General features: G+C 33.9%; 5 long non-coding RNA genes across 8 annotated transcripts in view; 4 read left to right on the top strand and 1 right to left on the bottom strand.

Moving 5' to 3' along the window:
• The window catches only part of LOC124457448, a 70,874-nt gene extending 54,575 nt beyond the window's left edge, over positions 1 to 16,299 (bottom strand). The window contains exons 1-14 of one of the 3 annotated variants that reach the window (XR_006952595.1): positions 15,584 to 16,299; positions 15,272 to 15,355; positions 15,137 to 15,201; positions 14,989 to 15,058; positions 14,639 to 14,866; positions 14,413 to 14,535; positions 14,098 to 14,181; positions 13,960 to 14,027; positions 13,818 to 13,885; positions 13,470 to 13,696; positions 13,244 to 13,366; positions 12,929 to 13,012; positions 12,791 to 12,858; positions 12,643 to 12,712 (exon numbers count right to left, since the gene is read on the bottom strand). This is a non-coding gene — a long non-coding RNA (uncharacterized LOC124457448). Of the gene's footprint in view, positions 1 to 12,642; positions 12,713 to 12,790; positions 12,859 to 12,928; positions 13,013 to 13,243; positions 13,383 to 13,469; positions 13,697 to 13,817; positions 13,886 to 13,959; positions 14,028 to 14,097; positions 14,182 to 14,412; positions 14,536 to 14,638; positions 14,867 to 14,988; positions 15,059 to 15,136; positions 15,202 to 15,271; positions 15,356 to 15,540 lie in introns of all 3 variants that reach the window. The other 2 variants (XR_006952594.1, XR_006952593.1) reach the window with 2 other exon arrangements.
• Positions 4,911 to 5,553, top strand: LOC124457453. Its single transcript, XR_006952602.1, has 2 exons — positions 4,911 to 5,010; positions 5,242 to 5,553. It is a non-coding gene; the product is annotated as an uncharacterized LOC124457453 (long non-coding RNA).
• LOC124457450 lies at positions 6,102 to 6,629 on the top strand. Its single transcript, XR_006952598.1, has 3 exons — positions 6,102 to 6,184; positions 6,417 to 6,500; positions 6,571 to 6,629. It is a non-coding gene; the product is annotated as an uncharacterized LOC124457450 (long non-coding RNA).
• LOC124457449 lies at positions 7,224 to 11,271 on the top strand. 2 transcript variants are annotated; one of them, XR_006952596.1, is made up of 8 exons: positions 7,224 to 7,343; positions 7,574 to 7,657; positions 7,726 to 7,793; positions 8,732 to 8,815; positions 8,886 to 8,953; positions 10,205 to 10,274; positions 11,063 to 11,146; positions 11,217 to 11,271. It is a non-coding gene; the product is annotated as an uncharacterized LOC124457449 (long non-coding RNA). The 2 variants fall into 2 exon arrangements; XR_006952597.1 differs by lacking the exons at positions 10,205 to 10,274; positions 11,063 to 11,146; positions 11,217 to 11,271 and adding exons at positions 9,029 to 9,098; positions 9,221 to 9,264.
• A 3,182-nt stretch (positions 16,300 to 19,481) lies between the features above and the next one.
• Positions 19,482 to 20,239, top strand: LOC124457507. Its single transcript, XR_006952635.1, has 2 exons — positions 19,482 to 19,535; positions 19,626 to 20,239. It is a non-coding gene; the product is annotated as an uncharacterized LOC124457507 (long non-coding RNA).
• The last annotated feature ends 728 nt before the right edge of the window (positions 20,240 to 20,967 follow it).

Raw genomic sequence — 20,967 nt, 5'->3', positions numbered from 1 at the left:
ATTGACACAAATGTAGTGCAAGTACATATAGTTGGTCGTTGTCATGACTATGAACAATTACTCGAGTGGACTGCGCAGACGATTTCTCTATTAAATTGTTACTAAGCATGCTATTTACTTCAAAATTGGTGCTAGTAGATGCAGTTGGTCGTTGCCATGACCATGACCTTAGGTAGCTGGTCAAGTTGACTGCGCATGCTCAATGAGACTGCGCATGCGCAGATGATTTGTCTTAAAACGTGTGACTGAGCGAGCTAATTACTCCAAAATCGGTACTAGTACATCCAGTTGGTCGTTACCATGAGCTTGGAGAGTTTGTGGAGTTGACAACGCATGCTCAGATTCTCAATTAATTTGTGACAGAGCGAGCTCTGAAATTGGTGCTTGTAGATGCGCTGAGCAAGTTTTCCATCATGTATTTTTGGCATGCTCTTTGTCTACTTAAGTTTGTTTTGACAAATGCATGTGAAACTCGTCAACACTTTGTTACGGCACTCGTAATATCCGTGACAACGTTAAAAATGTTTTTTATTTTTCTCTACAACTTTATACTTGCATATTGCATGTCATATCCAAGCTTTCCTTTGATTTGACGGGAAATGGTTTTTATTCACTCCTACATCTTCTGCCTTTATAATTAGTCGATCTGTATTTCTAAACTAATATTTACAAATGCCCCAAGAGAATCTTTTTATTTTATTGGCTCTCTTCTACAAATACAATACCATGTCCGACCATTTGATTGCTCGAATTTTGTAATTTGATCACGTTTTTTTGATACTTGTGTTTACGATGGGAAAGATGGATTGCTTAAATGTACCTAGTTGTTTAGACTACTTGGATCCATAGTTATCCTGTAATGTATACTCTTGTGAAACACCAATGAGCATACGTAGTGTGTCTTCTATAACCTCTATTCTTGTTCTCCACTTCATCATCTATCCATATTTGTTCTTTTTTAGTTCTCAGCTCAACACAACCCTTGTCTGAAGTTCCTAAAACCTTGATCTACCCAAGAAAGATCTCTGGTGGTAACATATTAGGTATGGCTAGTGGTTGGTCATCGTCATTGAGCCTTGTGACACCAGTTCAGTATACGTTAATTGTCCTGAAGACGTTGAGGAGGTTGCTAGTAAAGCGTCGCCTAAACCAGAAGTTAGTTTTCATGGTATGCTAACGGATTACGCAAACGTTGTTTGAAAGAAGTTCACATCAAATGGTTATGGTCTCGTTCCATCGTCTTCTGAGAAGGTTTCATGTTCATCCTGTATCTTTCACCAATGTTACAAATACTTAGTTTTTTTATGCTATTTGAAATTGTCGTTTTAATGATTATTATTTTAGAGTATAGACATTGAAGAATCTTATGGTAGTGTACAGGTATTTTCAACATTTTTTTGTTGAAAAATTCTCTAGTTTCAATTCTTGGAAATTTCTCATCTTAATTTTCGTCTTTACTTTAGAATCCTTTCGATACGAGAAATCGTCGGGATTTGAGGTACTTTATACGATATATTGAATTTAAGTTTTATAGCGTTAATAACTCTCATCTGTCCATCGTAACTTTGCTATGATTCTATGGATAAACTAGAACGTCCAAGGATACTTCAAAGGTTCAAACAACTTCTGCCTTTTTGAACTATAACTTAAAAAAACTCTAAGCACGTTTATACGTTTTTTATTTATTACCTTTTACAACGTAACTTTCTCATAACTCTCTCGTGATGAACGAGAGCCTCCTTATACAATATGACTCTTTCATCATGAACGAACACATCCTTGGGCTTCACGGAAAAAAGGGATTATGTACTTTGTTATAATCGTTTCTACAAAGATTCATGCGGCGTTCTAGTGCCTTGCGCTTAAGAAGGTATCGGGAAGCATGGACCGAAAACGGGGTTTTTTGCTTTCGAATTTTATCTTTTTGTTTTCTTCTCATAAAACAAACCAAGCAATGTTTCAATTAACTTCTTATGACCCTGTCTTCTTCTGACACTTATAAATCAATCTAGCTTCCACTGCTAGATTGTTTCTGCTGGCATACGATAGAATATATTTCGCATACCTTCCTCGTTAATCCGCTTTGAGTCATATTTTGCCGTCTTGTGTGCTTTTTATCACCGAATCTTGAAAGTATTCGGCAAATCTTGTACATTTCCATGATCACTGAATAAGATTTCAACCCCAGTTTTCTCAAGTTTGGATGCAGTGCAATGTCTTTTATCTTAGATATTTCGTACACGGACATTCTGTTAATATCGGCGTTATTACGAAGTGTCGTTGCTTTTCTGCTCAATAAATCCCGCTTCATAAACTTCATAAGTATCTTGATTGCAGTATCGTAACGAAACACATTGTATTTTAGTATTAATCGAAAATGATAACATTAGCTTAGTCCGTAAGGGAAAAATCTTCCATAACACATTTAGGATCTTAATTAAAAAAAACAGCTCAAAAAATAACAAGTAGATCACGTGCGAACTTCCTGAAATTCTGTCGGATGCCTTTTGACGAGGATGATGTTTTTGGCTTGATCCCAGATTTCTTATTTTGTGATATAATTAGATTTTGTTTTGAATTGCGTATTTGCCTAAGATTGAGTTGCCTAATAAAACGTAACACATAGTTCAGCCGTAAGGTGAAGTATAAGGAAAACGCTTCATAATGTTTATTTAAGAAATATTGGATCAATGCAAAAACATCATCCCCGTCAATAGGCATGTGACAGAAATTCAGGAAGTTCCCACGTGATCGACATGTTAATTTTAGAGCTGCGTTTTAATTTAAATCCTATATGTTCTATAGGAGGTTTTTTCCTTACGGATAAAGCTAATCTTTTCATTTTTTTCAATGGATACTAAAATACAATGTATTTCGTAACGATACTGCAATCAAGATACTTATGAAGTCTATGAAGCGGAACTTAGCGAGCAGAAAAGTAACGACACTTCGCAATAACGCCGATATTAACAGAATGTCCGTGTACAAAATATCTAAGATAAAAGACATTGCAAGATTTGCCGAATACTTTCAAGATTCGACTATAAAAGGCAAACAAGACGGCAAAATATGGCTTCTTAACCCATAAGGAAGAGGTATGCAAAATATATTCTATAGCAGCAAAAACAATGTCAAATGCTTGAAATAAAGAATAATTAGAGGTAGTTGAGTGTGGTTTTTCATCCCATATGATTTTTTCTTTGAAAATATGAAAATTCAATCTCTGCCAAGAATATTTGAGCTGGCAATAGAAATTAACAAGGAAATTGGTTGCTTAATAGTAGATCTCAAATAAGTCCGTCGACCTCTTCCAAAAGAGCTTGCTCTGAAAGAGGAAGCCGTGACAATGACAATAGCGAAAGTTGGTTGCGAGGAAAATGAAATTAAAAAAACATACAGGTTTCCTGTTCAATCTTAAGAAAATCAGTCTATGCTAATGCTAGTTTCGAAAGAATGTTGCGTACCTATACAAGTTACGTTAACGGTAACTCGTAATATGTTTCTTAAACATGTAACATTTACAGTAACTATTTATAGGTATTCATATTATTTCTAATATACGGTCAACAGTAACTCATTTTTTGAGTTGAATAATTCGACAGTTAAATTAAAGCTCTGTTAAGGCGTATTGTCTGGGCGAAAGAGAGGTGCATATATTATCATACAGACCGTTGCTTTTATCAAGATAACCATATAATAATGAAACTTCTCTTTTTTAGCAAACGATCGACTTGCAAAGTTGTGCAGAAATGACGGAGATTATCAAACGTTAAATTGGACAAACGGAAGCATTTCCTCCTTTTTTATCGATTCTTCGACATTTTCTTCTTTTTCCAAGTATGTTGTCTATTTCATGTGGATCTTTTCGTAGTGGTGTAGCGTATGTTAAGTTTTGTTACTTCAAGTGCCCCGTTTTTTCTCCGCCACAACACTGACCTTTTGTTGAATATTTTAACAAGAAGGCAGTTGATAATTTATTATATGTATCTGCGTTTGATGGTTTAGTAAGTGAAACGAGCATTTTTGAATTTCAAAGTTTACCTTTAACACTGTAAACTATATATTTAGACGACAATAGAGAAGCGAGATAAATTTGGGTTCTAGCGGATAAAGTAATCCAACAAATGACAATTCAAAGCGAAGATGGCGAAGGTTTGAGAAATTGAAATGAAGATTTTCATTTTTATGGTAATCTTCGGTGCTAATGTGTCGTGTATTTTAGATTTGGATGAATTGCGACAGAGGCTTGCTAAGCTTGACATAATTGACTAGACAACACAAGAAAAGGTCTATTTTTTATTTTTTATTTTTTGTTTTACGCTATCTTTGTATGATTCCCATTAAACGTCTTGTTTTTTGTTAAAGGACGAAGTAAATGAATAGATGGAAAAACAAAAAAATTGAATTAGAGCGTAAGACTGCAGAGAAGAATGAGGTATTTAAAAGAATACAAGAGCTTGACCGCAAAGTTAACATTGCTGCCATTCTTGTAAAGCAATTGTTAATGTTTTATGATATCATATTTTTATTTCATGTGGAGATTTTTTTATTTCCTAGCTTGAAGCTCACAAAAAAGTCTAGGAAAAACTTAAAGAGATCGTCGAAAAATCTCTTTGGAAGATTCCTGAGGATTGCAACGTTGAGCATTTTGTCAAGATTAGTACTGGTGCCCCACCGGAAATTGCTAATCTTGAAGCACATGTAGGTCCGCCTCCCCTTCTACGTTAGCTGGATTACTTACTCCTGGAGCACCAACACCTCTAATTTTAGGGGATGCAATACAAGGTGACATTTTTATTTGTGTACAATAATTTTCATTATTGTGATGTTCTGAACTGAACATCCATCAATTGCTCTCCCTTGTTTTTCAAGGTCCAGTATCTTGAAGTCGTAAAACTAGAGAAGAAATCTACGCTAAAAAGAATGACGGAGATTATCAAACGCTAAATTGGACAAAGGAAGCATTTCCTCCTTTTTTATCCATTCTTCGACATTTTCTTCTTTTTCCAAGTATGTTGTCTATTTCATGTGGATCTTTTCGTAGTGGTGTAGCGTATGTTAAGTTTTGTTACTTCAAGTGCCCCGTTTTTTCTCCGCCACAACACTGACCTTTTGTTGAATATTTTAACAAGAAGGCAGTTGATAATTTATTATATGTATCTGCGTTTGATGGTTTAGTAAGTGAAACGAGCATTTTTGAATTTCAAAGTTTACCTTTAACACTGTAAACTATATATTTAGACGACAATAGAGAAGCGAGATAAATTTGGGTTCTAGCGGATAAAGTAATCCAACAAATGACAATTCAAAGCGAAGATGGCGAAGGTTTGAGAAATTGAAATGAAGATTTTCATTTTTATGGTAATCTTCGGTGCTAATGTGTCGTGTATTTTAGATTTGGATGAATTGCGACAGAGGCTTGCTAAGCTTGACATAATTGACTAGACAACACAAGAAAAGGTCTATTTTTTATTTTTTATTTTTTGTTTTACGCTATCTTTGTATGATTCCCATTAAACGTCTTGTTTTTTGTTAAAGGACGAAGTAAATGAATAGATGGAAAAACAAAAAAATTGAATTAGAGCGTAAGACTGCAGAGAAGAATGAGGTATTTAAAAGAATACAAGAGCTTGACCGCAAAGTTAACATTGCTGCCATTCTTGTAAAGCAATTGTTAATGTTTTATGATATCATATTTTTATTTCATGTGGAGATTTTTTTATTTCCTAGCTTGAAGCTCACAAAAAAGTCTAGGAAAAACTTAAAGAGATCGTCGAAAAATCTCTTTGGAAGATTCCTGAGGATTGCAACGTTGAGCATTTTGTCAAGATTAGTACTGGTGCCCCACCAGAAATTGCTAATCTTGAAGCACATGTAGGTCCGCCTCCCCTTCTACGTTAGCTGGATTACTTACTCCTGGAGCACCAACACCTCTAACTTTAGGGGATGCAATACAAGGTGACATTTTTATTTGCGTACAATAATTTTCATTATTGTGATGTTCTGAACTGAACATCCATCAATTGCTCTCTCTTGTTTTTCAAGGTCCACTACCTTGAAGTCGTAAAACTAGAGAAGAAATGTACGCTAATAAGAATGACGGAGATTATCAAACGCTAAATTGGACAAACGGAAGCATTTCCTCCTTTTTTATCGATTCTTCGACATTTTCTTCTTTTTCCAAGTATGTTGTCTATTTCATGTGGATCTTTTCGTAGTGGTGTAGCGTATGTTAAGTTTTGTTACTTCAAGTGCCCCATTTTTTCTCCGCCACAACACTGACCTTTTGTTGAATATTTTAACAAGAAGGCAGTTGATAATTTATTATATGTATCTGCATTTGATGCTTTAGTAAGTGAAACGAGCATTTTTTGAATTTCAAAGTTTACCTTTAACACTGTAAACTATATATTTAGACGACAATAGAGAAGCGAGATAAATTTGGGTTCTAGCGGATAAAGTAATCCAACAAATGACAATTCAAAGCGAAGATGGCGAAGGTTTGAGAAATTGAAATGAAGATTTTCATTTTTATGGTAATCTTCGGTGCTAATGTGTCGTGTATTTTAGATTTGGAAGAATTGCGACAGAGGCTTGCTAAGCTTGACATAATTGACTAGACAACACAAGAAAAGGTCTATTTTTATTTTTATTTTTGTTTTACGCTATCTTTGTATGATTCCCATTAAACGTCTTGTTTTTGTTAAAGGACGAAGTAAATGAAGATGGAAAAACAAAAATTGAATTAGAGCGTAAGACTGCAGAGAAGAATGAGGTATTTAAAAGAATACAAGAGCTTGACCGCAAAGTTAACATTGCTGCCATTCTTGTAAAGCAATTGTTAATGTTTTATGATATCATATTTTTGTTTCATGTGGAGATTTTTTATTTCTAGCTTGAAGCTCACAAAAGTCTAGGAAAAACTTAAAGAGATCGTCGAAAAATCTCTTTGGAAGATTCCTGAGGATTGCAACGTTGAGCATTTTGTCAAGAATAGTACTGGTGCCCCACCGGAAATTGCTAATCTTGAAGCACATGTTGGTCCGCCTCCCTTCTACGTTAGCTGGATTACTTACTCCTGGAGCACCAACACCTCTAACTTTAGGGGATGCAATACAAGGTGACATTTTATTTGCGTACAATAATTTTATTATTGTGATGTTCTGAACTGAACATCCATCAATTGCTCTCTCTTGTTTTTCAAGGTCCACTACCTTGAAGTCGTAAACTAGAGAAGAAATCTACGCTAATTAGAATGACGGAGATTATCAAACGTTAAATTGGACAAACGGAAGCATTTCCTCCTTTTTTATCGATTCTTCGACATTTTCTTCTTTTTCCAAGTATGTTGTCTATTTCATGTGGATCTTTTCGTAGTGGTGTAGCGTATGTTAAGTTTTGTTACTTCAAGTGCCCCGTTTTTTCTCCGCCACAACACTGACCTTTTGTTGAATATTTTAACAAGAAGGCAGTTGATAATTTATTATATGTATCTGCGTTTGATGCTTTAGTAAGTGAAACGAGCATTTTGAATTTCAAAGTTTACCTTTAACACTGTAAACTATATATTTAGACGACAATAGAGAAGCGAGATAAATTTGGGTTCTAGCGGATAAAGTAATCCAACAAATGACAATTCAAAGCGAAGATGGCGAAGGTTTGAGAAATTGAAATGAAGATTTTCATTTTGATGGTAATCTTCGGTGCTAATGTGTCGTATTTTAGATTTGGAAGAATTGCGACATAGGCTTGCTAAGCTTGACATAATAATTGACGAGACAACACAAGAAAAGGTCTTTTTATTTTTATTTTCTGTTTTACGCTATCTTTGTATGATTCCCATTAAACGTCTTGTTTTTGTTAAAGGACGAAGTAAATGAATAGATGGAAAACAAAAATTGAATTAGAGCGTAAGACTGCAGAAAAGATTGAGGCATTTAAAAGAATACAAGAGCTTGACCGCAAAGTTAACAGTGCTGCCATTCTTGTAAAGCAATTGTTAATGTTTTATGATATCATATTTTTGTTTCATGTGGAGATTTTTTTATTTCCTAGCTTGAAGCTCACATAAAAGTCTAGGAAAAACTTAAAGAGATCGTCGAAAAATCTCTTTGGAAGATTCCTGAGGATTGCAACGTTGAGCATTTTGTCAAGAATAGTACTGGTGCCCCACCGGAAATTGCTAATCTTGAAGCACATGTTGGTCCGCCTCTTCTACGTTAGCTGGATTACTTACTCCTGGAGCACCAACACCTCTAACTTTAGGGATGCAATACAAGGTGACATTTTTATTTGCGTACAATATTTTTATTATTGTGATGTTCTGAACTGAACATCCATCAATTGCTCTCCCTTGTTTTCAAGGTCCAGTACCTTGAAGTCGTAAAACTAGAGAAGAAATCTACGCTAATTAGAATGACGGAGATTATCAAACGTTAAATTGGACAAACGGAAGCATTTCCTCCTTTTTATCGATTCTTCGACATTTTCTTCTTTTCAAGTATGTTGTCTATTTCATGTGGATCTTTTCGTAGTGGTGTAGCGTATGTTAAGTTTTGTTACTTCAAGTGCCCCGTTTTTTCTCCGCCACAACACTGACCTTTTGTTGAATATTTTAACAAGAAGGCAGTTGATAATTTATTATATGTATCTGCGTTTGATGGTTTAGTAAGTGAAACGAGCATTTTTGAATTTCAAAGTTTACCTTTAACACTGTAAACTATATATTTAGACGACAATAGAGAAGCGAGATAAATTTGGGTTCTAGCGGATAAAGTAATCCAACAAATGACAATTCAAAGCGAAGATGGCGAAGGTTTGAGAAATTGAAATGAAGATTTTCATTTTGATGGTAATCTTCGGTGCTAATGTGTCGTGTATTTTAGATTTGGAAGAATTGCGACATAGGCTTGCTAAGCTTGACATAATAATTGACGAGACAACACAAGAAAAGGTCTCTTTTTATTTTTATTTTTGTTTTACGCTATCTTTGCATGATTCCCATTAAACGTCTTGTTTTTTGTTAAAGGACGAAGTAAATGAAGAGATGGAAAAACAAAAAAATTGAATTAGAGCCTAAGACTGCAGAGAAGAATGAGGTATTTAAAAGAATACAAGAGCTTGACCGCAAAGTTAACATTGCTGACATTCTTGTAAAGCAATTGTTAATGTTTTATGATATCATATTTTTGTTTCATGTGGAGATTTTTTTATTTCCTAGCTTGTAGCTCACAAAAAATCTAGGAAAAACTTAAAGAGATCGTCGAAAAATCTCGTGGAAAGATTCCTGAGGATTGCAACGTTGAGTATTTTGTCAAGAATAGTACTGGTGCCCCACCGGAAATTGCTAATATTGAAGCACATGTAGGTCCGCCTCCCCTTCTACGTTAGCTGGATTACTTAATCCTGGAGCACCAACACCTCTAACTTTAGGGGATGCAATACAAGGTGACATTTTTATTTGCGTACAATAATTTTCATTATTGTGATGTTCTGAACTGAACATCCATCAATTGCTCTCTCTTGTTTTTCAAGGTCCACTACCTTGAAGTCGTAAAACTAGAGAAGAAATGTACGCTAATAAGAATGACGGAGATTATCAAACGCTAAATTGGACAAACGGAAGCATTTCCTCCTTTTTTATCCATTCTTCGACATTTTCTTCTTTTTCCAAGTATGTTGTCTATTTCATGTGGATCTTTTCGTAGTGGTGTAGCGTATGTTAAGTTTTGTTACTTCAAGTGCCCCATTTTTTCTCCGCCACAACACTGACCTTTTGTTGAATATTTTAACAAGAAGGCAGTTGATAATTTATTATATGTATCTGCATTTGATGCTTTAGTAAGTGAAACGAGCATTTTTGAATTTCAAAGTTTACCTTTAACACTGTAAACTATATATTTAGACGACAATAGAAAAGCGAGATAAATTTGGGTTCTAGCGGATAAAGTAATCCAACAAATGACAATTCAAAGCGAAGATGGCGAAGGTTTGAGAAATTGAAATGAAGATTTTCATTTTGATGGTAATCTTCGGTGCTAATGTGTCGTGTATTTTAGATTTGGAAGAATTGCGACATAGGCTTGCTAAGCTTGACATAATAATTGACGAGACAACACAAGAAAAGGTCTCTTTTTTATTTTTTATTTTCTGTTGTACGCTATCTTTGTATGATTCCCATTAAACGTCTTGTTTTTTGTTAAAGGACGAAGTAAATGAAGAGATGGAAAAACAGAAAAATTGAATTAGAGCGTAAGACTGCAGAGAAGAATGAGGTATTTAAAAGAATACAAGAGCTTGACTGCAAAGTTAACAGTGCTGCCATTCTTGTAAAGCAATTGTTAATGTTTTATGATATCATATTTTTGTTTCATGTGGAGATTTTTTTATTTCCTAGCTTGAAGCTGACAAAAAAGTCTAGGAAAAACTTAAAGAGATCGTCGAAAAATCTCGTGGAAAGATTCCTGAGGATTGCAACGTTGAGCATTTTGTCAAGAATAGTACTGGTGCCCCACCGGAAATTGCTAATCTTGAAGCACATGTTGGTCCGCCTCCCTTTTACTTAGCTGGATTACTTACTCCTGGAGCACCAACACCTCTAACTTTGGGGATGCAATACAAGGTGACATTTTTATTTGCGTACAATAATTTTTTTTGATGTTCTGAACTGAACATCCATCAATTTTCTCTTGTTTTCAAGGTCACTACCTTGAAGTCGTAAAACTAGAGAAGAAATCTACGCTAATTAGAATGACGGAGATTATCAAACGTTAAATTGACAAACGGAAGCATTTCCTCCTTTTTATCGATTCTTCGACATTTTCTTCTTTTTCCAAGTATGTTGTCTATTTCATGTGGATCTTTTCGTAGTGGTGTAGCGTATGTTAAGTTTTGTTACTTCAATGCCCCATTTTTCTCCGCCACAACACTGACCTTTTGTTGAATATTTTAATAAGAAGGCAGTTGATAATTTATTATAAGTATCTGCTTTGATGCTTTAGTAAGTGAAACGAGCATTTTGAATTTCAAAGTTTACCTTTAACACTGTAAACTATATATTTAGACGACAATAGAGAAGCGAGATAAATTTGGGTTCTAGCGGATAAAGTAATCCAACAAATGACAATTCAAAGCGAAGATGGCGAAGGTTTGAGAAATTGAAATGAAGATTTTCATTTTTATGGTAATCTTCGGTGCTAATGTGTCGTGTATTTTAGATTTGGAAGAATTGCGACAGAGGCTTGCTAAGCTTGACATAATTGACTAGACAACACAAGAAAAGGTCTATTTTTTATTTTTTATTTTTTGTTTTACGCTATCTTTGTATGATTCCCATTAAACGTCTTGTTTTTTGTTAAAGGACGAAGTAAATGAATAGATGGAAAAACAAAAAAATTGAATTAGAGCGTAAGACTACAGAGAAGAATGAGGTACTTAAAAGAATACAAGAGCTTGACCGCAAAGTTAACATTGCTGCCATTCTTGTAAAGCAATTGTTAATGTTTTATGATATCATATTTTTGTTTCATGTGGAGATTTTTTTATTTCCTAGCTTGTAGCTCACAAAAAATCTAGGAAAAACTTAAAGAGATCGTCGAAAAATCTCGTGGGAATATTCCTGAGGATTGCAACGTTGAGCATTTTGTCAAGAATAGTACTGGTGCCCCACCGGAAATTGCTAATATTGAAGCACATGTAGGTCCGCCTCCCCTTCTACGTTAGCTGGATTACTTACTCCTGGAGCACCAACACCTCTAATTTTAGGGGATGCAATACAAGGTGACATTTTTATTTGTGTACAATAATTTTCATTATTGTGATGTTCTGAACTGAACATCCATCAATTGCTCTCCCTTGTTTTTCAAGGTCCAGTACCTTGAAGTCGTAAAACTAGAGAAGAAATCTACGCTAATAAGAATGACGGAGATTATCAAACGCTAAATTGGACAAACGGAAGCATTTCCTCCTTTTTTATCCATTCTTCGACATTTTGAAAAAACGGGGCACTTGAAGTAACAAAACTTAACATACGCTATACCACTACGAAAAGATCCACATGAAATAGACAACATACTTGGTAAAACAAGAAAATGTCGAAGAATCGATAAAAAAGGAGGAAATGCTTCCGTTTGTCCAATTTAACGTTTGATAATCTCCGTCACTCTAATAAGCGTAGATTTCTTCTCTAGTTTTACGACTTCAAGGTAGTGGACCTTGAAATACAAGAGAGCAATTGATGGATGTTCAGTTCAGAACATCACAATAATGAAAATTATTGTACACAAATAAAAATGTCACCTTGTATTGCATCCCCTAAAATTAGAGGTGTTGGTGCTCCAGGAGTAAGTAATCCAGCTAACGTAGAAGGAGGCGGACCTACATGTGCTTCAAGATTAGCAATTTCCGGTGGGGCACCAGTACTAATCTTGACAAAATGCTCAACGTTGCAATCCTCAGGAATCTTCCAAAGAGATTTTCGACGATCTCTTTAAGTTTTTCCTAGACTTTTGTGAGCTTCAAGCTAGGAAATAAAAAAATCTCCACATGAAACAAAAATATGATATCATAAAACATTAACAATTGCTTTATTTGAATGGCAGCAATGTTAACTTTGCGGTCAAGCTCTTCTATTCTTTTAAATACCTCATTCTTCTCTGCAGTCTTACGCTCTAATTCAATTTTTCTGTTTTTCCATCTATTCATTTACTTCGTCCTTTAACAAAAAATAAGACGTTTAATGGGAATCATACAAAGATAGCGTAAAACAAAAAATAAAAAATAAAAAAGATACCTTTTCTTGTGTAGTCTCGTCAATTATTATGTCAAGCTTAGCAAGCCTATGTCGCAATTCTTCCAAATCTAAAATACACGACACATTAGCACCGAAGATTACCATCAAAATGAAAATCTTCATTTTAATTTCTCAAACCTTCGCCATCTTCGCTTTGAATTGTCATTTGTTGGATTACTTTATCCGCTAGAACCCAAATTTATCTCGCTTCTCTATTGTCGTCTAAATATATAGTTTACAGTGTTAAAGGTAAACTTTGAAATTCAAAAATGCTCGTTTCACTTACTAAAGCATCAAACGCAGATACTTATAATAAATTATCAACTGCCTTCTTATTAAAATATTCAACAAAAGGTCAGTGTTGTGGCGGAGAAAAAACGGGGCACTTGAAGTAACAAAACTTAACATACGCTACACCACTACGAAAAGATCCACATGAAATAGACAACATACTTGGAAAAAGAAGAAAATGTCGAAGAATCGATAAAAAAGGAGGAAATGCTTCCGTTTGTCCAATTTAACGTTTGATAATCTCCGTCATTCTAATTAGCGTAGATTTCTTCTCTAGTTTTACGACTTCAAGGTAGTGGACCTTGAAATACAAGAGAGAGCAATTGATGGATGTTCAGTTCAGAACATCAAAAAAATAAAAATTATTGTACGCAAATAAAAATGTCACCTTGTATTGCATCCCCTAAAGTTAGAGGTGTTGGTGCTCCAGGAGTAAGTAATCCAGCTAACGTAGAAGGGGAGGCGGACCAACATGTGCTTCAATATTAGCAATTTCCGGTGGGGCACCAGTACTATTCTTGACAAAATACTCAACGTTGCAATCCTCAGGAATCTTCCCACGAGATTTTTCGACGATCTCTTTAAGTTTTTCCTAGATTTTTTGTGAGCTACAAGCTAGGAAATAAAAAAATCTCAACATGAAACAAAAATATGATATCATAAAACATTAACAATTGCTTTACAAGAATGGCAGCAATGTTAACTTTCGGTCAAGCTCTTGTATTCTTTTAAATACCTCATTCTTCTCTGCAGTCTTAAGCTCTAATTCAATTTTTGTTTTTCCATCTCTTCATTTACTTCGTCCTTTAACAAAAACAAGACGTTTAATGGGAATCATACAAAGATAGCGTAAAACAAAAATAAAAATAAAAAGAGACCTTTTCTTGTGTTGTCTCGTCAATTATTATGTCAAGCTTAGCAAGCCTATGTCGCAATTCTTCCAAATCTAAAATACACGACACATTAGCACCGAAGATTACCATCAAAATGAAAATCTTCATTTCAATTTCTCAAACCTTCGCCATCTTCGCTTTGAATTGTCATTTGTTGGATTACTTTATCCGCAAGAACCCAAATTTATCTCGCTTCTCTATTGTCGTCTAAATATATAGTTTACAGTGTTAAAGGTAAACTTTGAAATTCAAAAATGCTCGTTTCTTTTACTAAAGCATCAAACGCAGATACTTATAATAAATTATCAACTGCCTTCTTATTAAAATATTCAACAAAAGGTCAGTGTTGTGGCGGAGAAAAAACGGGGCACTTGAAGTAACAAAACTTAACATACGCTACACCACTACGAAAAGATCCACATGAAATAGACAACATACTTGGAAAAAGAAGAAAATGTCGAAGAATGGATAAAAAAGGAGGAAATGCTTCCGTTTGTCCAATTTAACGTTTGATAACCTCCGTCATTCTAATTAGCGTAGATTTCTTCTCTAGTTTTACGACTTCAAGGTAGTGGACCATGAAAAACAAGAGAGAGCAATTGATGGATGTTCAGTTCAGAACATCACAATAATAAAAATTATTGTACGCAAATAAAAATGTCACCTTGTATTGCATCCCCTAAAGTTAGAGGTGTTGGTGCTCCAGGAGTAAGTAATCCAGCTAACGTAGAAGGGGAGGCGGACCAACATGTGCTTCAAGATTAGCAATTTCCGGTGGGGCACCAGTACTAATCTTGACAAAATGCTCAACGTTGCAATCCTCAGGAATCTTCCAAAGAGATTTTTCGACGATCTCTTTAAGTTTTTCCTAGACTTTTTTGTGAGCTTCAAGCTAGGAAATAAAAAAATCTCCACATGAAACAAAAATATGATATCATAAAACATTAACAATTGCTTTACAAGAATGGCAGCACTGTTAACTTTGCGGTCAAGCTCTTGTATTCTTTTAAATACCTCATTCTTCTCTGCAGTCTTACGCTCTAATTCAATTTTTCTGTTTTTCCATCTATTCGTTTACTTCGTCCTTTAACAAAAAACAAGACGTTTAATGGGAATCATACAAAGATAGCGTACAACAGAAAATAAAAAATAAGAAAGAGACCTTTTCTTGTGTTGTCTAGTCAATTATGTCAAGCTTAGCAAGCCTCTGTCGCAATTCTTCCAAATCTAAAATACACGACACATTAGCACCGAAGAGTACGATCAAAATGAAAATCTTCATTTCAATTTCTCAAACCTTCGCCATCTTCGCTTTGAATTGTCATTTGTTGGATTACTTTATCCGCTAGAACCCAAATTTATCTCGCTTCTCTATTGTCATCTAAATATATAGTTTACAGTGTTAAAGGTAAACTTTGAAATTCAAAAAGGCTCGTTTCATTTACTAAACCATCAAAGGCAGATACATATAATAAATTATCAACTGCCTTGTTAAAATATTCAACAAAAGGTCAGTGGTGTGGCGGAGAAAAAATGGGGCACTTGAAGTAACAAAACTTAACATACGCTACACCACTACGAAAAGATCCACATGAAATAGAAAAAATACTTGGAAAATGAAGAAAATGTTGAAGAATTGATTGAAAATGAGGAAATGCTTCCGTGTTTTCAATCTTGCGTTTTATCATCTCCGTCATTTCTGCACAACTTTGCAAGTCGATCGTTTGCTAAAAAAGAGAAGTTTCATTATTATATGGTTATCTTGATAAAAGCAACGGTCTGTATGATAATATATGCACCTCTCTTTCGCCCAGACAATACGCCTTAACAGAGCTTTAATTTAACTGTCGAATTATTCAACTCAAAAAATGAGTTACTGTTGACCGTATATTAGAAATAATATGAATACCTATAAATAGTTACTGTAAATGTTACATGTTTAAGAAACATATTACGAGTTACCGTTAACGTAACTTGTATAGGTACGCAACATTCTTTCGAAACTAGCATTAGCATAGACTGATTTTCTTAAGATTGAACAGGAAACCTGTATGTTTTTTTAATTTCATTTTCCTCGCAACCAACTTTCGCTATTGTCATTGTCACGGCTTCCTCTTTCAGAGCAAGCTCTTTTGGAAGAGGTCGACGGACTTATTTGAGATCTACTATTAAGCAACCAATTTCCTTGTTAATTTCTATTGCCAGCTCAAATATTCTTGGCAGAGATTGAATTTTCATATTTTCAAAGAAAAAATCATATGGGATGAAAAACCACACTCAACTACCTCTAATTATTCTTTATTTCAAGCATTTGACATTGTTTTTGCTGCTATAGAATATATTTTGCATACCTCTTCCTTACGAAGCCATATTTTGCCGTCTTGTTTGCCTTTTATAGTCGAATCTTGAAAGTATTCGGCAAATCTTGCAATGTCTTTTATCTTAGATATTTTGTACACGGACATTCTGTTAATATCGGCGTTATTGCGAAGTGTCGTTACTTTTCTGCTCGCTAAGTTCCGCTTCATAGACTTCATAAGTATCTTGATTGCAGTATCGTTACGAAATACATTGTATTTTAGTATCCATTGAAAAAAATGAAAAGATTAGCTTTATCCGTAAGGAAAAAACCTCCTATAGAACATATAGGATTTAAATTAAAAACGCAGCTCTAAAAATTAACATGTCGATCACGTGGGAACTTCCTGAATTTCTGTCACATGCCTATTGACGGGGATGATGTTTTTGCATTGATCCAATATTTCTTAAATAAACATTATGAAGCGTTTTCCTTATACTTCACCTTACGGCTGAACTATGTGTTACGTTTTATTAGGCAACTCAATCTTAGGCAAATACGCAATTCAAAAACAAAATCTAATTATATCACAAAATAAGAAATCTGGGATCAAGCCAAAAACATCATCCTCGTCAAAAGGCATCCGACAGAATTTCAGGAAGTTCGCACGTGATCTACTTGTTATTTTTTGAGCTGTTTTTTTTAATTAAGATCCTAAATGTGTTATGGAAGATTTTTCCTTACGGACTAAGCTAATGTTATCATTTTTCGATTAATACTAAAATACAATGTGTTTCGTTACGATACTGCAATCAAGATACTTATGAAGTTTATGAAGCGGGATTTATTGAGCAGAAAAGCAACGACACTTCGTAATAACGCCGATATTAACAGAATGTCCGTGTACGAAATATCTAAGATAAAAGACATTGCACTGCATCCAAACTTGAGAAAACTGGGGTTGAAATCTTATTCAGTGATCATGGAAATGTACAAGATTTGCCGAATACTTTCAAGATTCGGTGATAAAAGCACACAAGACGGCAAAATATGGCTCAAAGCGGATTAACGAGGAAGGTATGCGAAATATATTCTATCGTATGCCAGCAGAAACAATGTGAAATGCTTAAAATAACAAATTTTTGGAGAGTGAGTTGAGTGTGGTTTTCATCCTATATGATTTTTCTTTGAAAGTATGAAAATTCAATCTCTGCCAAGAATATTCGTTAATTTATGCAAAATTGGCATTTGACAGCACAACTAACAAGAAAATCTTGGCAAAATGAAAGACGAGACACATGGACTTCCTATCCAGGAGTTTGTAGGACTACGACCTAAAATGTACTCAATCCTTTATTCAGAAAACGACAAGGAAATGGAGAAAAAAAAAACGCAAAACGAATAAACAAAGCGGTCACAAAACGAAAGCTTCGGTATGCAAACTATAAGGAATGCTTGCTTGAAAAGAAATAGACAATTGCTGGTATGAATCAAATTCAAAGTGAAAACCATATTATATATTCGATAAGAATAAATAAGATTGGTCTTAACCCTATGATGACAAACGTTACATTTTTAACGATGGAATGAACACGCTGGCATAAGGTCATTACAACATAAAGCAATTTAGAAATGAATTTGAAAACATAATATAAATAGGCTGATATTGTGTAATTAAATTCCCCGATTCGAAACATGACTGTTACTTTGTATACTGCATGTTTGTTTAGTTAATTCTTCTTTCTTGTTGTAACGCGTGAGAACTTAAAACGCGATGAAATAGCGAGTACTGCCACTGACGTTAAAGAAAGCTCGACTTATGTTTTGCAGTAAGTACCGTTGGTATAAATAGATGAAAATAGTTAATTCTAACACAATTAAATATCATACGCCATACGGTAAATCTAAAGCAATTACTTCGACATCGAGATGTATTGTTGCAACTGTGGCAATGTGGCTTAAAATGCAATCTTTTGTGATCAATGTGGTCAAGGTATTTTATCATCTGTTTTAGGAATGATATTATTAACAAAATATTGTTTGTTTGGTTTATACTTTTTATACTTTATCCTAATTATTGATGCACGAATTTCTTAGTTAATTAGTGCTAAGTCAATTATAGACGTTGCTGATTTGGGTAAATACTACGAGTTGTCAATTGTCACACTCAAATCTTTGTTAAAATACATACTAATGAGGCTTCTATAAATGATTTGAGACATAAAAGTGAGTTTATGAACTTTAACAAGTTATAAGAATGCAGGAAATTATTTTCTTGAATACAGATTCGAAGAAAGTTTTGAGATTAATTATTGCTTTTATTCACTATATTACAAATAAGTAAATATTCTTCTTGTTTGTCAGAACTTATTCATCAGAAAGCTCGATAATAAAACAACGAAATTAAATCTTTTATTAGTAAAAAAAGCTTGTACATGAACGTCTTACTAAAACAAAAATAACGCATGTGCTCTGGCTCTTTGACAAAAAACCTTTCCAGTACTTCCCGAGTGTTGACGTTAACGGGCGAGTATCTCTCAAACAGGAGCTAATTATCGAGTTTCCCCTATTACGAGCAAAAATTCTATATGCATTTGGCCTCGTGAACACTTTTAATACATTTTGTCTATTCTATGCTTTCAAACAACTATTTGTAAGCTACAAAAAGCTCCTGAATTGTCTTTCATGTGTTTTTTTTTTGTGTAAATTCGTTAGTGTGGGGATATATGTACCTATAAAAAATTTTTATTTTATTGACAACTTTTCACCAACAATTTTTTAATTTAAGCAATGCTTATGATGTTTTTATAATAATTAAAGACGAGCAAAACTTTTAATGGAAAGCAAAGCATGTGATTATTTCGGGGGGGGACGTTATTTTTAACAAAGGGGAGATAATTATTGAGTTTCCCCTATTATTAACAAACGGATCAGTTTAATTTTCTATGGCAAAGTCATTAGTTGAAAAACTGGCATGCCTGCTTTTGAACAAATGACTTTGTCACAGAAATGTCGTTATTTACACGAGCAAATGAACTTTGCAAAAGACATCTTTGCCACAGAAACTTTGTTCGTTTAAATTACACTTTACAAATAGAGGGCTCTGGTGTAATATGCAAATATGATGAAAATTAATAATTAACAGTTAATGGCAAGTAATATAAAGAGCCTGGGCACAAGTTGCTCTATCTTATCTGAAACAACCTTAAAAAAAACTTAGTTTACTTCGCTTCTTCAACTACATTCACCACAAATTTTTACGGTAAGTTTGTAGATTAATGGCGTACATGCGTAGCACATTTGTTGTTCCAATCAATGTAGAAATCTGACATAAAACTCAAATCTTTTATAGTAAAATGCCAAAAAAAGTTTCAAGAAGAGGACGGTAAGCATTCAGTCATTATTGAAACCACGTCCATAAATATCGAAGGACTAACTGCGCCATTGCTGACAACCCGTCATATTGCGTAGCAAGTGTAATTTCGGAACCTGGCAAAATTATTGTTAATAATTTACTGTATGTGATGAAATACTGATAATAAGTTTTTCGCATTTCCTTCGTTTTATTGCCTTATAACTCTTCAGGTCGACAACATATGTAGTCGAATCGTAATAACAAATATTTTAAATAATTAAATTAATCTTAATGCTACATTTAATGCAATTCTGATGAAAATATCATTTGCTAAACTTTATGTTAAGTGAAAACTTGGTAATTTTGGTGCGTATGCCGCCCAAATTGATGATTTTATTGGCATTTATGAATCATGAAACATATTACTGTAATGGATAAAGCATTTACAAAAAGATGGAGATATATGACATAAAAACTTAGTATTTCTTCCTACAATGCACATACTTTTTATAAAACCTAAAATGTCAAATTGACATTGTAGTTAAGAATACAACCACTAATTTCTGGTAAAAGATATATTGTGCTTTTCAATAAATGGCATGAAATTATAATGTTGTGTCAAATTGTGAAGCTTAAGTACATTATAAGCAAAAAGAAGTTGACATTGATACATGCTTTGATGTAGAAAAGGGTAGTTAATTCTTCATGGCTTACTAACAACTAACCAAGCAATAGACAATGCTTCAGGTGCGGCTAATGATATTTCTTTATTTTTTACTGATACTAGTATCAGTGGCATATCTAGCAAAAATTTTTTGGTCAGGTATTGCATACAAAGACCCATGCCATACAAAATCATGATTTTCAATCATACATAAAGTAAGACATAAGTACTTTATTGAAGTTTAATTTACAAATTTTAAATTAGAAACAAAAATTATAAAGGTTTCTAAGAAGTCAAAATAAAAATTACTGTCTTAGCTTTAGATCTCAACTTTATAATAAAACCATAACATAGAAATACAACAACAAACATTCTGATATACATATACAGGTAAAGATTAAAAGAGAATTCAATTTTTGAACAGTAGCAATATTTCATCATCCCATCCTTAATGGATTTAAAATTAAAACATTTATAAATCTTGAAACATTTGCAAACCTTTCAAAATAACTTGCTTGATCTACACATTTACAATCATGCATCATCAAAATGTGGGAATTTAGTCCACTACAGTAATAACATTATCCTTTGGATTTTCTTGTAAAAGGACAAAAAGCACAAATAACGTGCAAAAAGTCTTGACAGGTGAACTTAAGATGCAGGTTTATTCAACAG

This window comes from Xenia sp. Carnegie-2017, unplaced genomic scaffold (assembly GCF_021976095.1).
Source record: "Xenia sp. Carnegie-2017 unplaced genomic scaffold, XeniaSp_v1 HiC_scaffold_6, whole genome shotgun sequence".
Classification (NCBI taxonomy): Eukaryota; Metazoa; Cnidaria; class Anthozoa; order Malacalcyonacea; family Xeniidae; genus Xenia; species Xenia sp. Carnegie-2017.
The sequence above is the reverse complement of the archived record's forward strand: the minus strand, read 5'-3'. Positions and strand labels throughout refer to the sequence as shown.